Here is a 21,777-nt window from a genome sequence, read left to right as displayed (position 1 = left end):
TACCTAGTAAATTTTATCCTGACATTTTCTACTACTTTGTAGGCTGACAAAAGATTGGGATTTCTGATGCTACTTCTTTCTAGGAACCAACACCTAAATTTGAGAAAACCTGCGATTTGATGATATGGCATTTGTCCTTAGAATGATGCAAGTCTAAAAAGCTAAATTTTTCATTTAGCTGAAAATAGAGTCTATAAGAATACATATTCTTTTTTACAATTGATACTGATTTTTTATAAATCTTTTAAATTTAGTAAAATAAATACTTGTATTTAGGTACAATTAAGACCCTTTAATACAGTTTTAGAAACAGTCTTAAAATCCTCAACTACAACTTAATCCATTTTGCATTTTTCTCTAAGATGGTATCAATTTGATATCACTTGTATTTGAATATAGAGAATCTTACCTTAGGAACTGTCAACAACCTTATATCAAAATCTTTTCAGGTCAGTTCTCTCCATTTATTTTCTATCCATTTTCTGATCTGAAAAATGGTAACAGTAATGTCGTGTACATAATGTAGTGCTAATTAAAGTATCTGATATAACAAATATTACTTGTGCTAATTCTAAATGCTTTCTGTCATTACTAATGCTTAGAACGTATTTTGGAGTCATAAGATGAATTGATAGCTATAATTCATTCATTAGCTCAACCAGTACATGGGCTTACAGTGTGCTTTGGATAGTTCTGAGAGTTGAAAACACCACTGTGATGATAATTGACCGTGTTCCTGCTCTCAGGAAGTTCCTACTCTAGTGAGAAGAAGGTAGACAACACATAAACAGTGCGTGATAAGAGAATTGAGACTTAGATGATAACATGCCTACTATATGAGAAACTGAGTAAACAGCAATTGTAAAAAAAGTTCTGTTGTGAAGATACAAATATGTAAAAAGAGAATGTGCAAGCAAGTATTTAAGTATTTACCAGTCAGAGGAAGCAGAAGAGAGTAGAAGGAATGAGTACATTTGAGAACCAGAAAAAATGGTTAGCATGGCTGGACATTAGCGAGCTTAATAAAATCATTAGTGAATAAAACAGACATGATCCTACCTTTGTGGATGTCATCGACTAGTATAATATTAAAATCTTAATTTTAGGAAGTCTCATTAGTTTGAAAGAATCTTAAAATGAAGCTAGTACATTGGCCTGAAGAATATTAAATTAAACCAGTTAAGTTATTGCCTGGAAAGGAAAAATTAATACTGGTGCTGTTTATAACACTCAGCATCTTCAAATGTGTTTTCTCATCTATAAGACAGAAATAGTCACAATTATTCTGTCTATTTCATAAGGTTATTTGGAGAATAAAATCTGATGCTATATCAGGAATATTTTGCAAAGTAGAAAATGACAAATTATTGGAAGTAATTCATACGAATATCTGATTTTTTTTTCTATACGGTGATCTACTGCCTTATCTCTTTCTAGTCTATTCATTGAGGCCTATCTCAAAATACTTTTTGATATTAAAAACCATACTTATCAGTCCCCATCTACCCTATATGATTTTATATGTTATTTTTCCCATAGTACCCGTTTATAACCTCCTTTATAACTGAATAAAGGTAGTTTCTGGTGTAGACATCCACTGCCTTATCTCCTGTATCTAGAACAGTACCTGCCACAAAGCAAACAGTCAATAAATATTTGTTGTACAAATGAGCCACTGGAAAAAAAGTACTTAGTTTCCAAACCACCATTAACTTCATTATAAGAATCTTTTTTTCTCTTTTTTCTTTTTGCATTGTTAGTCAACATATGTTAAAAGAGACAAAGACAGTTATACTCAATGTCTAAAGCAGACTTTTCAAAGAGGAAAGAAGACTGCGTTGGGGACAGAGACTCCTACTCTTGATATTCTTTACACAACATTAAAACACTTCTCCAACTTATGGTTCTTCCATTCATAGAGTCTTCATAATTATACTTGTTTATCCTATTTTACACATTGAATAAAAGGATAAAATTAGTATAGAGTATAGAAGCTCTTTGGAATTACCCAACTTATGCAAATATAAAGAATATTGTTATGAAAAAAGATAACTAAGCAAAAAAAGTAGATATCTAGACATCAAGTGCTCTGCTTTGAGCAGAAGTACCACCTGATTCAACAATTCTTTGTCTAACCTGTTAGCCTCAGCACAGTTTAACTTAGTATTTTGCTTGAGGAAAAAACAAGACAAAACAGTAACAAAAATGCTGCAAGTACTTCCTAATTGAAATAGTGATCCTATTTTAAAAGTTATTTAGCATATACTGTATTTCAACCCTAATGGTAGGATTTTGCTCCTTTAATCAAGGCAGTATATTAAATGCATGAATAGAGTTTTTTTAATGCTTAGCAAATTATACTAGTAACTAGTTTATAATTTGTGATTGTGCATGATTCTGATAGTGAAGAAATTTCATTACAGGTAGGTTGAAAAAGCAGAATGCATGTGTATTTGCATGTCTGGATGCAGGTAAATAAATAGTAAAGCTCGTTGATAACAGAGGCTATTATAATTTGAATAAGATTATATTCTCTCTAGGAGAGATAAAGGGTAATGAAAGACAATTGAGAGCTAGTTTGTTATTACTTCATCAAATACCTCAGCCTCAAGCTGATAAAACTCCCTTGTATGGCTCCCTTGAGACATTAACGACAACGATGCTGCCAACCATTTGTAGTGATTTCCAAAATCATTAATATCACCATTTAAATGAGTTTGTGATGTATATAACACAGGATAGAGCCAAAGGTGAAACTACTACATACGCTTTCATAAAACCATAAGAGGTAAGTTATGGGAAATAGTAAAATGAACTGTATTTCGCCTGGACAGATGCAATGTCAAGATAATCTTCTATGGAAGCTAACAATGAGCTTTAATGACATGTTAATTATGTTACTTATGAAAACTCAGAATTATATAGTAACTTTATTTGCTTTTTTGCAAATACTAATTATATTGACTCTTTACAAATTCATTTATTGTCTTTATTTTTCTTTCAAATATCAATTCCTTATGTGTAATCTTCCCGAACCATAATCTGCAGATAGTTATTTCTAAAACAGATGATCTCCAGATTACATCAAATGTGGTACAGAGCGTGATATTTCATTTTGTTTTGTTTTGTCACAGTATATTTTAATAAGATGGTAGGCTCTATTTTGTTGGCATACATTTAGGTATGACATTAAATATGCAGCAAATTTTTAAGTCCATAAATAAGTTAAAAAATAATGATGGCACTTCCTAGTTTTAAGGAAATATCTAAAATTAGACATATTAGCTTGATTCTGAAAGACACCACTCTGAAAATCATTTTTAACTCTAAATTCCATGTTCCTATTTATTAATTTCCCGAACCTTGGTGTCTTGATAGCTTTTAGTACCCAATTTGCTTCTTTTTAACTGACTGTAACTTAATAGAACATACTGTTTTAAAAGAGGAAATTTTAAGGGGGGGAACAAAATATTAAATTTTTGAAAAATACAAGTGCTGTTAAATCAATAAGGATGGCTTACAAGATAAAATATTCTTTCAGAAATGTTTAGTAAGATATAAATTATTTCACTAAATAAGTAGTCACATTGTATGACAGTTAGAGCTGTTTAACTTTTTCCACATACCTATGTAAAATAAAAACTATCTGCAATAAGAGACTATTCTGATAGTCTATGAAAGCACATAGACTTTATCATATATCTGCCAACACATTTTATCATCTCATTTTTGTCATCATGCTTTTCAATTATACCTTTTGCAGGTAAAAAAGAAATGAAATTATCATGGTTCTGGTAAAGTCCACTCCCTTTGAATAGACTGAGTTTGGATGCAGTTGCTTGTGAATCCCAAAACTGTGTCAATCAGTAGCATTTAACAGCTTACTTTTTGAGGGGTGAAATTGAACTTCATTGAGTAAACATTCTTCTGTTTTTATCTGACCTCTGCCTGCTTCTGCCTTGTCATTTTTTCAGCTTCTCTGGTCAGGAAGCAGTTTTTCAACCACCCATTTGTCAGCTCTATCCATAAATAAACATCTCTTCTTTTCAATTTTGCAAGCCTTGGTTTCCCTGCCCCAGTGGGGAATCCTTGATTTTGCTCTGACTTGCCTGTGCTTCAAGCCAGTTACCTATTGTACCCTCAGCTCATTAAACTTGTTCTCAAACTTTAGCCCCAACGACGAATTGTTTACCAGGCTCTCTCTGACTTACTGGCTCTGAAACCGGACTCACTGGGCAGCTCATACCTGGATTGCAGAACCTGGCAGTCTGCCCCCAGTGCCCCACCAGGTGTCCCGGCCAGTCTCCTGATTATCCCAGGCCTTTCTTCTGCTCTCTACGCTAACGCTTCCTAGTGCTAACATTAAAGTCATCTTGTATTTATATCCAAAGACTCTACTAGAGGTGTATTACAGTAAGTCCCACACACATTTCATGCTTTATCTAATTTATGCCATTCCATCATTAGAGAACATATCCTATAGTTGTCTCTGTTTCTAAACTTTCAGTTACTCATGTTAATTCTTCTGCTTAACATTTAGTTAGTGTCTAGTTGTTTCTTTTTTTTTTCTCAATCATCTTCGATCTATTGTTACTTAATTCCTAAATATTTTTTTTTTTTTTTTTTTTTTTTTTTTAAGACAGAGCAAGGTTCTGTCTCCCGGGCTGGAGTGCAATGGCGCCATCTCAGCTCACTCGCCCTCCTCTTCCCAGGCTCAAGCAATTCACCTGCCTCAGCCTCCCTGGTAGCTGGGATTACAGGCATGCACAACTATGTCTGACTTTTTTTTTTTTTTTTGTATTTTTAGTAGAGACGAGGTTTCATTATGTTGGCCAGACTGGTCTCTAACCCCTGGCCTCAGGTGATCCACCCACCTTATCCTCTTAAATTGCTGGATTTACAGCTGTGCACAACCATGCCCCGCCCCTAAATACTTCTTGAAAGTATGTCTTTCCTACAGCGCTATTACCATTGCAGTCTTTCAGGTCCTAATTATTTCTACTTAGACTGCCTCATGGGTCTCCTAACTAGTTTTCTTGGCCTCAGTCTTACCTCTTTGAAAGTCATCTTCAGGCCGGGTGCAGTGGCTCAAGCCTGTAATCCCAGCACTTTGGGAGGCCGAGACGGGCGGATCACAAGGTCAGGAGATCGAGACCATCCTGGCTAATCTGGTGAAACCCCATCTCTACTAAAAAATACAAAAAACTAGCCGGGCGAGGTGGCGGGCGCCTGTAGTCCCAGCTACTCAGGAGGCTGAGGCAGGAGAATGGCGTGAACCCGGGAGGCGGAGCTTGCAGTGAGCTGAGATCCGGCCACTGCACTCCAGCCTGGGCGACAGAGTGAGACTCCGTCTCAAAAAAAAAAAAAAAAAAAAAAAAAAGAAAGTCATCTTCCAACCAATTGCCAGGTTAGCTTTTCTAAGTGGTTATTTGACCTTATCAGTATCTTTTAAACATATTTCAAATGCTCCTTACTACTTGCAGAAAAAAAAAGGGAAATCAGAAGATAGTCTTAAATTACAGTGACTTTATAATTTATTGTACAAATTAGTCACTTTTATGAGTGAAAGGGAATGCTATTGATAGTTTTGTCACTACCAACAGGAAGACATCAGGTCAAAGAACCTATATGGTTGCCTTGGATAAGATGATTTTATGGTATGGTATCTGTTTCCTACTTCAGTTTCAGCTTTCCTGATCCCAATCTCAAAATTTGCATTCAAGTTCTAAATCTCTCAGTGCTTATTATGTTGCTGTTTGTTATTTTTTTCTCTCTAATAGACTCTTGAACGTTTTTCTTTCTACTAGACTTTGAACTTTCCATCTCCCTAAGAGAAAAAGCTTTGGTTTTACTTTTCATTTCTGCAAAGTTAGATTAATGATGTAGTTAGTAGTAATAATTACAAAGATAATATTGCAGTATGTATTAAGAGAGAGCATATTCTAAAACAATCAGGGAAGCTTTAAAAAAATAGATGAAATCTGTACCTTACCTTGAGTTTGAACAAGAGTTCTGTAGGGCGACCAAAGACAACAGGATGTCATCAATCTGTGTTTCCTTTAATCAGGGGGCCCCCATTTACTCACCCAAACCATCAGAATCAACACTGGTCATCAATGGGGGATTATGATATAAAGATTTATTAAATGCAAAGTTTTTCTGAAGATTATTGTGTAGTAATGCCCTCTCCTCCTGCAAGAGCAATTTGATGAAAAAAAGTGTCAAAAATTTCAATGGGAGAAATGATTGATTCACAAAAAAAAAACTTGCTGGAAATTTTGAATTTCAGCTGTATTACGTTTCATCTCTTAAGAAAAAAGAAAAAAGAGAGGAGTTGCAGGGAGTGGCTGAGAATATTTTTCCCATATGTCTGTTTGTATCCATCGTGAGCATGTGTACACAGAGAAACACATACATACTCAGATTCTTGCATTTTAAAACCATACTTGGCTTGTCAGACTTGGAAGTTTGGTCTGCATGTAATTATTCACGTCTTAAAATTGCATTGTGCATATAGAATTGTACATATTATGTGTTTAGGTATCTGATATATGAAACATTTCTTTTTCCCTGTGTTGTGACATTTTTTGGATCAGTACAAATTACACATTAGCATTCTGAAACACATATTAATTGCTATGCATCTATGTATTACTATTTCTATTAAAATTGTAGAATTTATACACTGTAAATGCAAATCAATTTTGTCAATTTAGTAGAAATTTTCAGAAAAAATGCAGTAAGTCTGAATTTAAAATGTGTTCAAAGAAGGAAATTCGCCTACATTTAAAAATCCTTGACATTCATGACATGCACATCCCTGGAATAGAAAACACACACAAAATGTCTATCAAAAAATAATGCACTGAACTTTTGACATGAATTGGCACAAACATGACATGTTATAAACATTATGAAAAAGTTAGTAGAAAGAACTTGGATGCATAAGTATTTTGGTAACTTAGCTTTTATGAGTTGTGTCAGTATCCATATAACATATTATTATTTCCACACTTTATCATAGCAAAAGCAATATTTTGTCAATAGTGAATGATGCAAAAATAAATTTTAAAAATTATCTAGTCAATTACCTTATTAATTACATAAAAGGAAGCTACTTGCTTATCTAAAAAATTATGCTAGCTCTTCTATTAGTTACTAGTAAAGTAAGTATACAGGATTGCTTGTCACTGCATTGATGGGTCAAACAATGTAGAAATCTTGGTATATCTCTCTACAAGATTAAGTTAACTAGCTAAGGCACTGGCTTCCATAAAAATGTAAAATCATTTATTAATACTATTACTTATGTTTTTTTCCCATGATTATAAACTGATTAGCTAGTATAAGCATATCATGTTTTAAAGATCTGAATCACACTTTCTATTCAAGCAAATTAAAGTTGTGATGTTTTATATTTGCTTAGCATGAATCTTCATTTAAAAAATTAAAAATGAAAATATTTGACCAGACATTTTACCAAAGAAGACATATGGATGGCAAAAAGTACATGAAAAGATGGTAAATATCATTAGTCACTAGGAGAATACAAATTAAAACCCCCAACTAATTATCACTACATATTTATTATAATGTCTAAAATTAAAAAGATTTTACCATACCAAGAAGTAGTAAAGATATAGAAAAACCAGAACTCTTCTATGTAGTTTACGGAATGTAAACTTGTACCACCACTTTGGAAAAGTTTAGTAGTTTATTCAAATGTGGAGGCTGGGTGTGGTGGCTTACACCTATAATCTCAGCCCTTTGGGAGGTGGAGGTGGGTGGAATACTTGAGGCCAGGTGTTTGAGACCAGCCTGAGGAACAGGGTGAAACCCTGTCTCTACTAAAAATACAAACATTAGCTGGTCTCTGGGATGCACACCTGTAATCCCAGCTGTAGTCCCAGCTATTCGGGAGGCGAGGCACGAGAATCGCTTGAGCCCGGGAGGCAGAGATTGCAGTGAGTCGAGATTGTGCCATGGCACTCCAGCCTGGGTGACAGACTGAGATGTCTGTCTCAAAAAAAAAAAAAGTCAAACACACACCTACCATAAGATGTGTTTCACTCCTAGATGTTCACCTAAGAGAAATGGAAGTGTATGTACATAGAAATACTTCTATGCAAATGTTCATAGTTGCTTTATTTGTAATAGTCATAAACTGAAAAGCCAAATGAAGAGTGTGAATACATTTTTTAAAATTGGAATATGTCCGTATCATTAAATACTAAGCAATAAAATGAACAAACTATTTATATACACTATAACATAGGTAAACAGTAAAATAATTATGTAGAGTACAATAAGTCAAGAAAAAATATGCTAAATGATTTTATTTATACAAAGGTCTACAAAATGACAACTAGAATATAGTGATAGAAAGCAGATCCCTTGTTGCTTGGGGGCGGGAGAGTAAGGGTAGGAAGGAGTGGGAAGATAGAAGTACAAAGGGTCAAATTGGAATATAATGGGCAGTTTCATCATCTTAACAGTACTAATGGTTTTAAAAGAGCATATATATGACAAAACTTTTCAAATATACACCTTAAATAGGTGCAGTTTATGGTATGTTACCTGTAGAAGGATAGGAGTCAATGGAATTGAAGGAAAACAGCAGCCTATATGAGAGATTGGGTGTGGTATCCATGGGCCATGGTGCTTTAGTATATTAGTGCTATACTAAGACAACCAATCTAGGGACATGGAAGAACTACTATTGCAGGTATCAAAGGACCTGTGGATATCTTTTGTTTGCAAAAATGGAAGATTGGCTCATAGTGAAGAAACTTCAAATGATTTAACTTCCTTTGTTTTTTCTTTTTATGTTATTAGCAAATTGTCTTCCCGAGATTTAGAAGTATCCTATTTAAACACAAATAATTCTCAGAACTTTTAGTAGTTGCCTGGGACCAATTTTATTTCTTAAAAGCCACCATTCAATAAATAAATACTAATTATATTGCAGATTTATGATTACTTAGATAATATGCCGAAAGATTATTCTTTTACCTGATTTCACTGAATAAAATAATACATTTTGTTTTGCTTTCACAATAGAATTTTTGCTTTACATAGAGGTCACTTAGAAAAGGGATTTTAACCTGTATAATCTGACAGAATGGATTATTAAAGAACAAAGAAAATATATTACCCAATAAAGGTTTTCTGTTGTGTTGTAATATCAAGTGTTTTATTTTAGGTACATAGATTGCCATAGGCCATGTTAATAAATTTCAAATGATGTAGCTATTTTCTTTGATACATAGGTTTAGAATTTTCTCAAAGCACAGTCATATGCTTAGTATATACAAATTGATTGGCAGCTAAGGTAAAACAATCCTTTCCATCCTCATTTAATGAAAAACTCTGGACCATTTCCTTTTTGATATACTAGGTTTCCAGATTTGTGCTGAATGTTTCTACCTATTTAATCAACATGATGTCAAATACTGAAATATTTGTTTTTTACCTATGTGTTCTTTGTTTACTGTATTCTCAATTTTTTTATCTGGATTTTTTGGGTGACAACTGCACAGAGCCCAAGGATGGTTAAGACTGAGATTCATAAATCTAACTTTTTTTTCTTTGTCACTATTGACAGTAACCTTGAGGAAATCACTTAATCTCTTTGTGCCTCCATCACTTCACTATAAAACTTGGATAATGATACTTATCTCACTGGATAAGAGGGAGATGTTAATGTTTGTAAAGCCTTAGAGATCTTTAGATAAACTAGCGCAGAATTGCTAACATAAAGAAATCATCATTGTTACATTCCTTCCTCTGCTAATTTCAAGGTATATGTAAATGGATCATTGCAAGTACTTCATTAATGCTAATTTAAATCAGTCACTGAAAATGTAATATAGTAGATGTAGAAGGATTTTGGTGTAATACATATAAATTGCTCCGTTAAAATGAATAAACTTCCTTTTTACCTGCCACTCTTTAGGGACAAGATTCTCATATAAATAAATATACTTTTATAGAATATACCTTAGCACCTGCCTTACACAGATATAGAGAATCACAACTTTGAATTGTTCTTATTTCTCAATTTCCACTATTTTAAAAGTAACTAAATATTAAGTATTGAAATATATAATCTGGAATCTTCGTACTATACACTTCATGTTTTCTCAAATTGTACATTCCTTTTATTCAGATGATATCTACTCCAAATAAAGGGGTGTGTGTGTTAAGAAATGTGTCTCAGGAGATAACAATGATAAACTGTACAGAGCTTCTACACTCAATGATGCTACATTATGGTGAAAAACTCAATCACATCTTGACACAGATGCAGAGAAGATGCTAGTACAAACTAAAACTAAGGAAGCCACAGAAAAAGATTGATTTTGGTCAGGGAATCTGAGAAAGCTTTATGACCATGAAGTAAATTTAAGATGGGTCTAGAATAATAAGTGTTTAGGATGGGTTTGGGGGAGGAAAATACAGGAGGTCAAAAGATGTCACTTCAGACAGAGATGACAATTTTAGCTGTGGAGTCAATAGGGATTACAGGATTCAAGAATAGCAGGGGCCAGATGCAGCGCATAATCATGGCAGTGGGTGAGTGGAATAATGGCAGTGACCAGCAAGCATAGGATGGCCAGCAGGCGGCAGTAACACACAAGAATATGTGGGGAGGGCTAGTAAATCATTTTGTTATTAGAGCTGAAAGAGATGGGTAGTCAAGGAGAGTGTTACTTGATTAAACATCGGAAATGATCAACAGCAGGTGAGCAGAAGGCTGCTGTCAGTCACCATAGTGGAAAATCATGATCTGATCTCCCGATGTTGCAACAGATCTTCCAAAGGCTATTGGATATAAGTCAGAAACCTAAGTACTAACAATGGTAAAAGAAAAGCGATGATGGTCCTCCATTAGAGAGAAGGAACACAGAGGTCAGGTGATAAATGGATCCTGCCTGAAGTTTGCCTCATAGAAAGTCTAATGGATGTGAGCACCAGTCTGTGGTCATTTCTCTGGTCATGGGTTTGTAATAAGAATAAATAGAGTTAAAAGCTGACAGATCCTCCCACTGGCTCCATACAATGTAAGAGCTTCACTTCACTGTAGGGAAGGCCAAGTAGAAGCCTGTAAAATTGTACTCACATTCTTGGCCCAAATAAAAAGAGGCAATATAATATTTCAAGTTGAATGGCCGTGATTAATGTTTTTCTCAAAGATTTAAAGTAGATGTTGTAGTCTCATATCACAATTTAATTCACCAATATGACCTCTGGGTCAGCAAATGACAGAAATCTCTTTTTAACATAACTGTTAGTTTCAATCATAGCTGATAAGCTGGTATCACAGCCACAGTTGATATAAATTTGATACTAGAACAAAAATCGACAAAACCTCTGGGACTTACATGCAACTATTGATTCCTTGAATGTGTTTTTTCATCACTGTGAAGAAAGAAAAGTAGAACAATGCATTCCTGTGGAATGGACAGCAATATACTTTCATTATTTTGCATCATCACCATAATTATATTCTTGCTCTTTGTCACAATACAGTCTACAAAAACTTCTGATCATCTGCATATTCGGTCAAACCTCAAATTGTTCTCTCACATTGATGACATCATTTTCTTTATATATCCAAACCAGGAAATTGAAATAACTCAGGCAAATAAGACACATGAACACTACATGGTACAAAATAAATCCTACAAAGATGCAGGGGACTATAGCTTATCAGTGAATATTGTAGAAGCACAATGTTCTAGCGTGTCCCATCCAAGGTAAAGGACAGTTATCACTCCTTGTAACTCCTATCTCTAAGAAAGATGCACAGTGAATAGTGGGACTCTGAGGAGTTTGAAGACATCAATTCAGCTTGTAGAACAAATTCAGGTTTTAGAACAAAGAGTATTTGTGGTAAAAGGAGAGTACCACATGACATTTCTGGCAATTACCAAGGAAAATTCTAAGAATGTAGTGTCCCTGGGTTGCTAGTCCAAGTCCATGTCGTCTGTCGCAGATAACTGTTTATCATTCAAATGCCGACTTGTGGTATGCAACTGTTCCCTTATACAGACCTTATATAAATATATGCATATGCATCTATTAAGGGATACAGGCACTGTTTCATGGGAGACTAGAAGGCAAAGAAAGTAATAAGATTCTGGTGTACTATACTGGTAGGGAAAATCACTTCTATTATAAGAGACACGGTTTCTGTTACATAACGGGGACAAGTAAGAGTATATGTAGAAAACAGTGTTCACGATGGTTCCCCTTTTCCATGCCCAGTTAGTATAATAATGGGTGGCTACAGCAACAATGCTTGAAAAGAGCATGAAGACAAAGGGTCAGCCTCCTTTGGAAATTAAGATTCGAGTTACTCCACCGAGCAATCAATTTAGAACGGAAATGCTGGTAAAGGATAAGCTACATTTTGAATGAGTCATATGGCAGTGATAAGTATGTTCTTATGTAGCATAAGCAAATCTGTTCAGTGCAAGGAATAAACTGTAGAAGACAATTATGATATCCCTCCCATATCTATTTGGGCTTTACGAAATTACACACACTGGTCCATCTCCCAACTGGCTCAGTTTCCCTGTAATTAGACCCATTATGTCTACATGCTAGGAAGGATAAAAGTGCTGAGAATTAACATCCAGCCCAGGAATAACCCTCAGCCAATGGCTAAAGAGAACTGGTGCACAAATATCCCAGGTCCCTCATTCTGTGATAGGAAAAATACTGCGGTACACAGTCTTTGCTGACTCCCAAATTTCTCCAATCTTACTTCCTTAGTTTTTATAGGTGTTCCCTGATTTTATATCTCCTAATGAAACTTATTACCAAATTACTGTTTTTAGGTTGGCTGCTGGTGTGACAAAAACTACAAATATACAATTAATCATTTGAAGTTTTTTTTTTTTTAAATTTAAGTTCTAGGGTACATGTGCAAACATACAGGTTTGTTACATATGTATACATGTGCCATGTTGGTGTGCTGCACCCATCAACTCGTCATTTACATCAGTTATAACTTCCAATGCCATCCCTCCCCCCTCCCCATAATAGACCCCCGTGTGTGATGTTCCCCTTCCCATGTCCAAGTGATCTCATTGTTCAATTCCCACCTATGAGTGAGAACATGTGGTGTTTGGTTTTCTGTTCTTGCAATAGTTTGCTGAGAATGATGGTTACCAGCTGCATCCATGTCCCTGTAAAGGTCACGAACTCATCCTTTTCTATGGCTGCATAGTATTCCATGGTGTATATGTGCCACATTTTCTTAATCCAATCTGTCACTGATGGACATTTGGGTTGATTCCAAGTCTTTGCTATTGTGAATAGTGCCACAATAAACATACGTGTGCATGTGTCCTTATAGCAGCATGATTTATAATCCTTTGGGTATATACCCAGTAATGCTATGGCTGGGTCATATGGTATTTCTAGTTCTAGATTCTTGAGGATCACCATACTGTGTTCCACAATGGTTGAACTAGTTTACAATCCCACCAACAGTGTAAAAGTGTTCCTATTTCTTCACATCCTCTCCAGCACCTGTTGTTTCCCGATTTTTTAATGATTGCCATTCTAACTGGTGTGAGATGGTATCTCATTGTAGTTTTGATTTGCATTTCTCTGATGGCCAGTGATGACAAGCATTTTTTCATGTGTCTGTTGGCTGTATGAATGTCTTCTTTTGAGAACTGTCTGTTCATATCCTTTGCCCACTTTTTGATGGGGTTGTTTTTTCTTGTAAATTTGATTGAGTTCTTTATAGGTTCTGGATATTAGCCCTTTATCAGATGAGTAGATTGCAAAAATTTTCTCCCGTTCTGTAGGTTGCCTGTTCACTCTGATGGTAGTTTCTTTTGCTGTGCAGAAGCTCTTTAGTTTCATTAGATCCCATTTGTCAATTTTGGCTTTTGTTGCCGTTGCTTTTGGTGTTTTAGACATGAAGTCCTTACCCGTGCCTATGTCCTGAATGGTATCACCTAGGTTTTCTTCCAGGGTTTTTATCGTATTAGGTCTAACATTTAAGTCTCTAATCCATCTTGAATTAATTTTTCTATAAGGAATAAGGAAAGGACCCAGTTTCAGCTTTCTGCTTATGGCTAGCCAATTTTCCCAGCACCATTTATTAAATAGGGAATCCTTTCCCCATTTCTTGTTTTTCTCAGATTTGTCAAAGATCAGATGGCTGTAGATGTGTGGTATTATTTCTGAGGTCTCTGTTCTGTTCCATTGGTCTATATCTCTGTTTTGGTACCAGTACCATGCTGTTTTTGAAGTAATTTGTTACAGGTTAATGGGAAACTCGTCTTGAGACAGCAGTTATATTCCAGAAGAACTTCTTTGTAGTTGTGGGTGACTTTACATGTGATTCCTTTGGTAGAAGTCAGGATCAGAACCCAATCTTCTTATTTTGGGGGAGAATAGGGCTCTTTTTACCGTAATACAATGGCTTCTTCTTTGGGGGACATTAAGCAAAATAAATTTGTATTTACACTAAGATAGATCAATCCAAAGATAAAATTATATGACAAGGACCTCACTCATTAATATTCTTGCAATGTTAAAATTTTTGCTAATTTTCCCTTTGCATTATCTTTGATAGGTTATACCACTTTAAAAAGGAACTTTATTCCTTTACTTATTTTTCCTTATAGTTATGATGCCTAGGTACTTGAGGGTACTGGTGATAAGGTAGTGAATCATAAGGAGTACTATTCCTGCCCAATTTAAAGTACAGTGGGGAGACAGACATTAATAAAAAAAAATCCGGCTGGGTGCGGTGGCTCACGCCTGCAATCCCAGCACTTTGGGAGGCCGAGGCGGGCGGATCACTAGGTCAGGAGATTGAGACCATCCTGTCTAACACGATGGAACCCCGTCTCTACTAAAATACAGAAACTTAGCCGGGCGTGGTGGCGGGAGCCTGTAGTCCCAGCTACTCGGGAGGCTGAGGCAGGAGAATGGCGTGAACCTGGGAAGTGGAGGTTGCGGTGAGCCAAGATAGCACCACTGCACTCCAGTCTGGGCGACAGAGCAAGACACTGTCTCAAAAAAATAAATAAACAAATAAATAAATGAATAAATACAAACACATGAATATGTCTATGAATGTGCTCCTAGAAGCACTAGGAGCATAAACTGAGAAATAAGATCTGGTCCTAGGTTTCAGGTAACTCTGAGAAAGCGCCACTTGGAATGAAGTCTATATGATGAGTCTAATTTACTAACTTGAAGAGAAGTAGAGTCTAGGCATAGAAAAATATGTGTAAAGATACCTTAGCAGAAAAGAGTAGAAAACTTTTGAGTACGTGCCAGAAGGCCTGTGTAAGTGGAATGTGAAGGAAAAGGGGGTGCTTGATAACAAATACAGGTGGAGAAATAGGTTAAGATCTTTCAAAGAAGTGAAAGCCAAACATAAGTAATGGAGAGGAGTGGGTTGGGGCAAGATCATCAGGTTTGTGCTTTGTCATGACCAGTTTGGCTAAAATGTAGATACGGAATTGAAGACATTGAGAATGGATGACATTGATAAAGAAGCCATTATAGTCTAGATGAGATATGATTTATTGATCCAAAATGATGATATTAAGGAAAGAATGTAATTTTCAAATTTAACAATATTTAGAAGGGCAAAATTAATGGGACTTTCTGATAGATATTAAATAGTAGGAATTGACCTGTGGAAGAAGATGAATAGCTCAATACTCTAAGAAACTCTGGAATATAACAATATTTGAGACAAAATTTATGAATTAAAGCCAGGCATATCAATCCTGAAAAATCCTGGAGAACTCTAAGTAATACTGTGGAGTAAACAGTGACTTGAAATAGCTGCAGTTCAGAAAGGTCAATCTGGGAAGAATAAGTAAATGCATATATTGTGCATGAAGTTCTATGTAAATGAGAAAAATTATAGGGTGAAAAAGAAGATGACTTTAGGATGATCTTCTACTGCCTTCTTAAATCACTCCTTTCCCTTTTTTATGACATTATCTTTTTCTGATTTTCTACCATATTTCAGGCTACTGCCCCTCAGTCTGTTTTTTTAAGTTTGATACAGCTGCTACTGCTGTGGATGATAATGATGACAAAGGCAAGCATCATAAAAATTATAAATAAGGACAGCTAATATATATGAAATGTTTACTTTTTATAAAAAAGTGATCAAATTGTTTATATGAGTTCACAAATTCAATCTTTATTGCTACATATGAGGTAGTTGTCTTCATTTTATTCCCACTTCACAGATAGGAAAGCTGAGTCACAGTGTGTTTAATTAATTTTGCATGACTACAGAGTAGAACAGGGGAGAGACACAAAGCCAGACATTTAGTTCCAGAAACTTTACTGTTAGTCACTGCGCTGCACCAATGGAATATACATTCTTTTTGATCATTTAGCAAGATACAATGAGTGATAAGACAAATCTCAATAGATTTTTAAAGATTCAAATTATCAACATTCTCTGGCCATAACAAAATTAGACCAGAAATCAATTTTTAAAAGATATTGTGAACAATAATCAAATATTAGAATTTTATAGAATGCTATAAAATAACCAATGTGTTAAAAATTACAGGAACATTAGATAACATTTTGAACTAAATGAAAAAGAAAAATACAATATATCAGTGTTTGTGTATGGCAGCTAACATAGTACCTACAGAGATATACAGCATTAAATGTTTATATTAAAAAAGAAAAAAAACAGGGTTGGGCATGGTGGCTCACACCTGTAATCCCAGCACTTTGGGAGGCTGAGGCGGGCAAATCACAAGGTCAAGAGATTGAGACCATCCTGGCCAACATGATGAAACCCTGTCTCTACTAAAAATACAAAAATTAGCTGGGCATGGTGGCATGCTCCTGTAGTCCCAGCTATTCAGGAGGCTGAGGCAGGAGAATCGCTTGAATCCAGGAGGCAGAAGTTTCAGTGAGCCAAGACTGCGCCACTCTACTCCAGCCTGGTGACAAAGCGAGACTCTGTCTTAAAAAAAAAAAAAAAAGAAAAAAAAAAAATCTAAAATCCATGGTCTAAACCTGCACCTTAAAGTAAAAAAGTAAAAAAGAAAAAAAAAATACCAAATAGAAGAAAATAATAAAAATTAATCATAAATCAAAGAAAGAGAAATTATAGAGAAAAAATCAGCATTAACATCATAGTAGAAGTTCTAACCATTGCAATAAGAAAATTTTGAAAAAGATTTACAGAATGGAAAGGGAAAATATTAAAATCTCTGCATTCACAGATGACATAATGTAAAAAACCCCAAGAAATCTACAAAACACTTCCAGAACAAATAAACAAATATAGCGAGGTGGCAAGATACAAGGTCATTATACACAAGTCAATTCCCACCTTGTAGAACATAAATGAACAAATGGAATTGAAGATTTAATAAAATACCACTTATAATACAACAAAATACTTAAGATTAAATAAATAAAAATATGTATAAGGTTTGTAGGCAGAAACTGCAAAATACTGATGAAAGAAAAGATATATGTAAAGAAAAAGACATATTATGTTCATTGATTGGAAGGTACAATATTGCTGTCAGTTCTTCCAAACTCGATGTATATGTTCAATAGAATGCCAGTCTAAATTCCAGGAAGCTATCTGCTAGATACTGATAAAAATGACTCTAAAATTTTATAAATAGTCAAAAGACCATTAATTGCACCATGCAATACTAATGAGGAAGGGCAAAGTTGGAGGAATGACATTAACTGGTTTCCAGACTTACTGTAAATTGACAGTAATAAAGACAGCATACTACTGGTGAAAGAATAGATTTATATATCAAGGAAACATACAGAAGAGCCCAGAAGTAGAGTCATGCAAATATTCTAAAGATATTTTTGACAAAAGTCGAAGGAAATTCAATGGAGAAAGTATAGTTTTTTTTTTCCCTCCAACAAATGCTGATGGAAAAAAATGGACGTCCATATGCTAACTGGTGAACCTAGACACAGGCAATACATTTCAAAAGAAAATTAATTGAAAATGATCATATTTCTAAATGTAACCTTAAAAACAAAACTTTTAGAATCAAACATAGGAGAAAATTTGTGACCTTAGAGTCAGTGAAATATTTTTAGATTCAACACCAAAAGTATGATCCATGAAAGAAAAAGTAGATAAATTTCACTTTATTAAAGCCAAAAGATTTTTCTCTGCAAAATACACTCTTAAGAAACTAAAAACTTAAGCCACAGATTGAAAGATATTATTAGAAACAAGTATATGTGGTAAAGAATTTGAATCCAGTATACAAAAAATAGTAAATCTCAGCAATAAGAAAATGAACAACCCAATTAAAATGTATGAAAAATTAAAGATATCTCACTAATTGCATAGAAATACCAAAAGAAAAATACAAAATGTGCTCTTTTTTTTTTTTTTTTTTTTTTTTTTTTTGGAGACAGCTTCTCAGTCTATCACCCAGGCTGGAGTACAGTGGTGCAATCACAGCTCACTGCAGTCTTGACCTCCTGGGTTCAAGAGATTCTCCCATTTCAGCTTCCCAAGTATTTGGGACCACAGGTGCACGCCATACTTGGCTAGTTTTTTGTTTTGTTTGTTTGTTTTGTTTTATTTTTGGTAGAGACAGGGTTTCACCATGTTGTCTAGTCAATATCATTTTTTATTATAAAAACACCCATTAAAACAACAAAGAGATGTCACTACATCTATTAGAATGGCCAAAATTAAGAAATAAACATTGCTAATTTCTGGTTAAAATGCAGAGCAAGAAGAATTCTCATTCATTGCTGATAAAAACACAAAATGGTACAGCCACTTTAGAAGCTTATGTGATCCAGCAATTTCACTGTCAACATTTTTGAGAACTTATGTCCACATGAACCTGTATTCAAATATATGTAGAGGTTGTACTTATAATTGCTATGGATGGAAACAACCAAGATATCTTTCAGTAGGTGAGTGAACACAGTGGTAAATCCATATAGTGTAATATTATTCAACATTGGGAATGAATGAATGACCTATTAGGTAAAAATGAAGATTAATTTTAAACTCTTCTAGATGAAGAAAGCTAATCTGAAATGGCTTCAAAATGTATGATTATATTTATGTAACATCACAGGAAAGGAAGAACTGTAGAGACAGTAACACAAAAGTTGTTTCCAGGAGTTCAGCAATTGGGGAAAATTGAATAAAGCATAGGAGCCTTTTATTTTAGTGATAGTGAAACAATTCTGTATGATACTCTAATGGTGTATACCATGACACTGTGCAATTGTCAAAATGTGTAAAACTTTGTAGCAGAAAGAGTGAATTTGATATCTCAAAGTTACAAAAAAATGTATCATTTAGAACAGCTGTTCCCAACCTTTTTGGCAGCAGGGACCAGTTTTCGTGGAAGACAATTTTTCTACCTACAGGAAGGATTGGGGGTTTTGGGGATGAAACTGTCCCACCTCAGATCATCAGGCATTAGTTAGATTCTCATACGGAGGGCACAATGTAGATCTCTCATATGCACAGTTCATGATAGGGGTCGGGCTTCTGTGAGAATCTAATGCTGCTGCTAATCTAACAGGAGGCAGAGTTCAGGCAGTAATGCTCACTCACCTGCTGCCTGCCTTTTGCTGTGTATGGCCCAGTTCCTAACAGGCCATGGCCATAGCTGTCCATGGCCCAGAGGTTGGGGAACCCTGATTTAGAATGTTAGCTGGGACAAAAGAATGTAACACTATTTTTTAGATATATGCTATAACTTCACGTAAGGGAATGCTGACCTAATTAGCTCTAGAAATGAATGGAGTCTATAAGACTAAAGGAAAAAAATGTGCATAAACACCATGTTCTAGTTAATAAAGTTGTTTCCCACAGGGGTATGTGTTAAAAGTTCTACACTACTACATATGTACACTGGAACTGAACAGTTCATTAATGACAGGATGATAGGTACCAGGTTTCTCACTTTTGAGTGGGAGGTTATAGGCAAGCAAGGGATAAGGCTAGAATGATCTTTGGATAATGAATTAGAGTTGATCAACTTATGTAGAGTTTAATATAGATACAGATGGTTACATGTAGAAATATACATACACACATACATACACAGTAGTCATATAAACACGTTTCCTTGCACTGTCAGCTTAGAAGGCCTGGAAGCAATGACACTCTAGTAGCAATGAACACACCTAACACCTACATCTTGGCTTCTAAAACAATTTTTCTACTAAAGAAACCATGACTCCTGGAGAAATGGCTGATTCTAAGACTGAGTCAAGAAATATACAAGATGAACCTGGAGCATCTTGCAGTGCCAGAAAATAAGGAAGTTCAAAAAATGCACAATGAGGGGCCAAGATGGTTGACTAGAAACAGCTGTAGTTGGAGGCCTCCACTGAGAAGAACAAAAACAATGAATACTGCACCAGCAACTGATAGAGCCAGGTTCTCTCAAAGGGACTGACTAGGCAGTTGGCATGACTCGTGGAGAGTGAGAAAAAGTAGGGTGTGCAACAGCCCACCTGGGAGCCACTTGGGGAAAGAGAAGCTCCCACTCCCAGCCAAAGGAGGTGGTGAGTGATCATGTTACCCTGCCTGGGAAACTACACTTTTTCCATGGATCTGTGTAACCTGCAGATCATGAGATCCCTTTCATGAGCCCACACCAATAAGGCCTTGGGTCCCAAGCACAGAACTGAGCAGATTCTCAGTGGCCACTTGGAGGGAGACTACCTGAGACTACCAAGTTCCTGCGGGGAAGGACAGCCATCATCACTGTGGCTGCCTGCTGCCTAAGACAACAGAGCTTCCAGCTGGTGGGGTGGCTGCATCACTGCAGCTCTAGTCTGCCATTTTTCCCTGGCCAGTGCCCCTGGGGAAACTGGAGGATTTGGACCCAGGAGGAATTCCCCATAGCACAACACAGTGGCTGTGGCAGATCGTGGCCAGACTGCCTCCTTAGTCCAGACCCTGACCCATCTCTCCTCATTGGGCAGGGTCTCCCTGCAGGAATTTCAGCAACTCCAGCCAAAGTTTTAAGGATAGAACTCTGATCTCCCTGGGACTGAGCATCTGTGGGAAGGGATGACCACAGTCTCCATGGATCAGCAGACTTAGTCTTCCCCACACTGAGGAATCCAGGTAGTATGGATGAGTAGTATGGACCCATCAGACTAACAGTAGACCTCTCGGCAGAAAGCCTACAAGCCAGAAGAGATTGAGGGCCAATATTCAACATTCTTAAACAAATTTCAACCCAGAATTTCATATCCAGCCAAACTAAGCTTTGTAAATGAAGGAGAAATAAAATCCTTTTCAGACAAGTGAATGCTGAGGGAATTCATCACCACCCAGCCTGCCTTGCAAGAGCTACTGAAGGAAGTAGTAAATATGGAAAGGAAAAACTGTTTTCAGTCACTGCAAAAACACACTGAAATACAAAAGCCAATGATATCATAAAGAAACCACATCAATAAGTCTGAAAAATAACCAGCTACCATCATGATGACAGGATCAAATTCACACATAACAATATTAACCTTAAATGTAAATGAGCTAAGTGCCCCTATTAAAAGACAGAGTGGCCCCGTAGATAGAGTCAAGACCCATTCGTGTGCTGAATTCAAGAGACCCATCTTACATGCAAAGACACATATTGGCTCAAAATAAAATTATGGAGAAAATTAACCAAGCAAATGGAAAGCAGAAAAAAGCAGGGGTTTGCAATCCTAGTTTCTGACAAAAAAAGATTTTAAATCAACAAAGATGATAGAAGAAAAAGAAGGCCATTACAT

The sequence above is a fragment of the Chlorocebus sabaeus genome, chromosome 11 (genome assembly GCF_047675955.1).
Source record: "Chlorocebus sabaeus isolate Y175 chromosome 11, mChlSab1.0.hap1, whole genome shotgun sequence".
Classification (NCBI taxonomy): Eukaryota; Metazoa; Chordata; class Mammalia; order Primates; family Cercopithecidae; genus Chlorocebus; species Chlorocebus sabaeus.
The sequence above is the reverse complement of the archived record's forward strand: the minus strand, read 5'-3'. Positions refer to the sequence as shown.